Source organism: Octodon degus, unplaced genomic scaffold, assembly GCF_000260255.1.
Source record: "Octodon degus isolate 3935 unplaced genomic scaffold, OctDeg1.0 scaffold00075, whole genome shotgun sequence".
NCBI lineage: Eukaryota > Metazoa > Chordata > Mammalia > Rodentia > Octodontidae > Octodon > Octodon degus.
The window spans coordinates 4130606-4136503 of NW_004524651.1; positions in this window are offsets into that span (position 1 = coordinate 4130606).

The window sequence follows — 5898 nt, forward strand, 5'->3', positions numbered from 1 at the left end:
CTCCACCTGTTCCAGCACCTCGCGGTTTACCATACCTGACACACAAGAGCCACACATGAACCGACACACAGAAACAACAAAAATGCCAGTCGCTGACTAAAGGCATATAAAATTTACTTAGTGAAAAGCTCCTTTCAATAGAAAGGACAAATTTTAAGTATCAGAATATATCAAGAGAAACTTCAACATCTGACTCTTATTTAACAAGTCAAATTTTTCATCCCACCGTAACTTTTAACATTAGTATTTCCAAAAGTCGACCCCATGTGATAAAGGACAATTCAGGCTGTCATCCTGAGGTACTGATACTTTCTGATATTACCAAGCAGCAACAACCTCACTTGGGCTAACAAGCTTAGAGCAGTGGGCAAGGTGGGTTCTGAGTAACTTTCAAGCAGGAATTCAGAGGGAAAAACTCTAGTCCTGGTTTTGCGACAGATGTCGACTGCGTAACTTTATACTGAGTCACTTCCTTGAAACAGTCTCCTTATCTGGTTGGGCTTCTTCATGTCACATTACACACAGCTCCTTCCTTTGCTTGTAACTCCCCCCACCTCCACCACAGCCTGCTCACCTTATATTGTCCCAGACCAGCAAAAAGACCTCTCTTCCCAAATTCTTCCTCTCTTCACTTCTCCCCACTTCCCACCTCACCTTTCCTGCCTGTGCACTAGTCAGGCCAGCCCTCCTACCTCCTGCCATTGGTAGCTGACCACTGGCAACAAGAAGTCTCATACACCATGATTCCCTTAAAATACTGTAATGGCAGTATGTAACTAGTTCTGTTTTTTGTTACAATGTTTTTCAGGAATAAATGACTTCTCAAAGCATTTTAAAGGGAAACTATTAAAGGAAATTGTAATTTGGGGTCTAATACTGGAAAGGAAATTTCCTGAGATTTTCATCTAAGTTGGCAGCACCATATTTGTAAGTGAAATGTAGTATATTTTATTCACTACCAACATACAACCAAATTGTTAGTGGTAAGCAGAAAAGGAGCAAGGAACGTTATCATTTGATGAAGGCTTTTTAAAAAAATGTATGTGGTACAGGGTCTCACTACGCAGCTTAAACTTGCAATGATCATCCTGTTTTTGCCTCCCCAGCACTGGGATTACAGGTGTGCACCAAGCACAATGTGCCCAGGGGTGGGGCTGGCACAGCATGTGGTGCCAAGGATTAAATCCCAGTCTCTGGGCTTGCCTAGGCAGTTGCTTAGTCTACTGAGCTATCTCACTGGCCTTCCCCCTTTACTCTTATGCCTTTGTTCTTTTATTTTATGCTTATTTTTTTTTTTTTTTTTTGCGGAACCAGGGATTGAACTCAGACCCTGCACTTGCCAGGGAAACACTTATTCTACTGAGCCATCCCCGGCCCCTATGCTTATGATTTTAACAAGATTGTTAAGATTTACCAATTCAGGAAAGTCTGAATATACAAAAAACCCTTCCAATTACCAATAAACTGGTGTTTTTTCTTGTTTTGTTTTTTGGTACTGGGGACTGAACACCCAGGGCTTGCTCCCATTAGGTATATGCTCTTATTACTGAGCTATGTACACTTAGCCCTGCACTAGTCAGGCAAAAAGGTGACAGGAAGGGTCAGGGACATAGCTCAGCCTGAGCTCAATCCCTGGTTCCACAAAAAAAAAAAAAAAAAAGGTGACAAGAAGATTCTAATTCAAAGATTGTCAATTCTTAAAATCAAATGGTAGGGCTGGGGAGATAGCTCAGCAGTCTAAGCGCCTGCCTGGGAAGTGCAAGGACCCAGGTTTGATCCCTGGTACTGTATGCCATGCCGGCCCCAGAACCCCAGGCGCACCATGCCAGCCACCAAAACTGGATGCGGTGGCACACACCTGTAACACCAGCACTGGGGAGGCTGAGACAGGTAGATCACTACAAGTCTGAGCTGCATAGTGAGATGCAACTCATAATTTACCACATAATTAAAAATAAAATCAAATGGTAAATATTCAGCACACTGTCAATAAATTTAAGAATCTTATCTCATACTTTTTCCATTTGCCCAGGTATGTTACTCACCCAAACTAAGACTAGCAAAGAGAGGCTGTGGCTTTGCAGTGGACAGTCTGATGGGAAAAAAGCCTCCAGTGGGTGAGTCTGCAAGGTGTTAACCAGGAGCAGACAGTGACATAGTACTTTGTAGTATCTTTCTCTTCTTTAAAGGCTGGCATGCTTGAGACTGTGGGTTTGATCCACAGATACACAACTTCCAATTCACAGATCATTTATATTCTGATTTTCATCTGAACATTTGGGTTATCCCAGTCACATTAATTTTTGTCTTGTATATTTGTAGCTAGGTAGTCAGTTGCATATTCATTTTGGACCATTACATTTCCCTATTTAATATCATTATGAAACGTCCCTTTTTGTCTCTTTAATATTTCTTGCCTTAAAGTTTATTGCTACACAGGCTTTGTTTTGGCTAGGATTTGTAGTGTATTTTTTTTCAACCTTAAATTTTAGTCATTTTGTAAACCCTGTCCTTAAAGTATGTGTCATAGTGTTATAGCATCTGTGTATTTAAGTCTTCTGACAAAGTGGGTTTAACCCTACCACCCTGTTACTATAGTTGCTGCCCGTTTGCTCCCAGTTTCTGCTCTTGCTTTTTATTTGATTAGGTAAGCAGCGTTCCTTAGCCTCCTTTCCCCTGGTGCGTGTACACGTGCGGGTGCGCGACCAAATCTACCAATTCACGCATGCCAAGCACACACGGCACTGCAGGGCCACCCCTCAGGTCCTCTCCTGGTGTTCTATATCAACCATCACATTAGAGATAGAGGACAGCACTCTTGTGTTTATTACACTCTTTAAATTATTACTTTTATGATTTCTAAGCACTGAAAGAAACTTTAGGCAGTTTACTGGTTACTCCTTTACCACATGTCCTTGCATTAATATCACAGAATTTACTTTTAACTCAGAAGGATATTTTCTTTTCTTTTTTTGCCATACCAGGGAGTTCAATCCTGGCACCAAAAAAGAAAACAATGACTGATGATTAAGCGTTTAAGGTTAGTAAGACCAGATCCAGAGATTATCCTCATCTTGAAGTTAGTAAAAGCCTTCAAATTAGCAAGATTTAAAATGGAAGAAAATCTGGCAAGCACTGTGTCGACTGAAACTGGACTCAGGACCTTGTGCTTCTACTGAGCTATCTCTCTGGCCTTTTTTTTTTTTTTAATTGGCAGTTTTCTTCCAACTACTCTAAAGACTTAATTTCATTCTTTTCTGGCTCTCATATCCTGAGGAAATGTTAGCTAACTGCTATTCTCTATGGGTGTTTGGTGTTGATTTTGATAAGATGACCATGAATTACTTACCTGAAGTTTATGAACTTTTTATTTACTCTGCTTGAAGTTCATAGAGCTTAGTAAATCTATGCAACCCCCTCATCAGATTCAGAAGGGTTTTGGCTATTGGTTTCTGAAATACTGCTGTTTCACTTCCTTTCTCAAATCCTTCTGGAATTCCAATTGCTATGCATAAGTGAGACATTTTCACCATAGCCAGTTACAACAGATCTTCTATTTCGTTGTTTTGGTATGGGGCTTAAACTCAGGACCTCACATATACTGGGCAGTGCTCCACCACTGAGTTACATCCCTACCCCCTTTTCACCCCGGCCTGGCCTCAAATCTCTGTTCCTCCTGGCTCAAGCTCCAGAGTAACTGGGATTTCATCACGAAATTCTTTAGCTGTTCTTTGTCATGGAAGTATTTCACTTCTCCATCAAACTTGAAAGAGTTTTGCAGGGTATAGTAGTCTAGGCTGGAATTTGTTTTCATAGAGAGTAACTGGGATTTCAGGAACACACCTCATACCCAGTTTATTGTTTTGTCTCCGATGCATCTCATCTACGTAATCATTGGAGATTTTCTGTTAATGTGTTTGACTGCATTAATCATGTCTTCTAAATCCATCTAATTTGTTCTTATTTCGTGTTTTACAGCTCTAAAGTTTCTATTTGGTTCCATTTTTATAAACTGAAAATCTGCTGAAATTCTTCAGTTTTTTCATGCTGCCAACCTTTCTCATTTTTAAATTAAAGAAAACCAACATTACTGCAACATAATACATATTCCATATAATTCTTCCACTGAAGGTATAAAGTTTTTTTTAATATAATTGGCTATATAAGCATTGCAAGTTTCATTACTACCCTCAAATCTGCATCTCTCATCAGTCACCCCCATTTCTTTCTAATTTCCCCCACTAGATACTACTAGTCTACTTTTGTCTCTGTGGGTTTGCCTATTTTGCTGTTTCATGTAAATGGAATCCTATTTGTGTGTATGCGCGCACATACACACACATGCATCTTCTTTCAGTAGACACAGAGTTTGCCACATTTTCTTCCATTTTAAGTCTTACTAATTTGAAGGCTTTTACTAACTTCAAGATCTGGATAATCTCTGGATCTGGTCTTACTAACCTTAAATGCTTGATCATCAGTCATTGTTTTCTTTTTTGGCACCAGGGACTGAACTCAGGACCTTGTGCTTGCCAGGCAGGCACTTATGCATGCTGAGCTATCTCCCAGCCCCATTTTTTTCTTTTCTCACATGTTCAGTACTTTATTTTTTACTGGCATTTTGAATCATACATTGTGGATTATCCAAATTGTTATCTTTTTCTAAAAGATGTTAGGTTTTTAAAAAAAAATTTTTAAAAGATGCTAGGTTTTATTCACCAGTAAATTTACTGCTGACTTACTACCTGGATGTTTGCTAAGACCTGGCTTTGGGTTTTGTTCAGCTCTGCCTTTTCTTTTACAGTGCGCATGTTCACTGACACCTGTCCATGAGAGCTGGGCAGTGATTCCCCAGTGTGCGAGTCCTTGAGCTCTGCTGGGTTCTCTGGAAGCCTTGAGGTCTCTCAAGCCTGTCCCTGTGCATCATGTGCAGCTTCAGGAGTGGATCACAGACCTAAGGGGAATTCGGCCTTGCACTGTGACTCCTTCCTCTCTAGCATGTGCTGGAACAAGGGGACGTGCACAGTGACATGTGATAGTGTTAGACCTACAAATGGAGGTGTCAGGAGATGGGATATGCTAGAAAATGTGCAAAAATCTAAGATCAGCATAGCAATTTTTCAAAATAATTATAGATTTCATATGCTTTCACTCCCCTCAACTAGTATCAAAATTAAATAATGTTCAATTATAGCTTAATTTCAAGTGAGCTAAAAGTTTTCCTTGTCCTAGAAGTAGGCAAGTTATCTACTTACTAGCAGAACTGGGAATTAAACTCAGGCCCCTTGCGCTTGCCAGGCAAACACTTATTCTACTGAGCCATCTCCTCGGCCTGGGATTGAACCCCTGGCCCCTGTGCCTGCTTTAATCCGCTGAGCTATCTGGCTGGCTCTTCCTATTTTAAGAGGGAAATATCCCCCCCCCCCAGTAATTACATAAATTTCTTCTCAAAGAGTTCACTGGGGAAAATAGGCTAAATATGTATTTACAAAAATACATCAGTCACACTTACTGTACGGAGGTGGGGGGCAGGATTATTTAAGACATATTTCTGATCTGAGAGAAGAGAACAAATAAAACATCTATTTAGAGAAAGTCCTCAGGGAGAAGCAGAGAGGAAGACCCATACATCTCCTGCACCTGCCCCACCTTAAGGACAAGGCTCTTTCTTACTCAGTGATTTCTAGCCAATACCAAATAAGGAATAGCCTGGACAGAGAAGAAACAAAGCTCCACCACATGGTGCTGCTCCTAGCTCACCTTTAGCCGGTGACGGCAACCAAGAGTTAATGAAATTGAGGCTTACCTGGGTAGGGCACTCTCCCCTTGGTTACAAGTTCTGTCTGTAGGATTCCAAATGACCATACATCAGACTTTATTGTAAATCGACCATAAAGT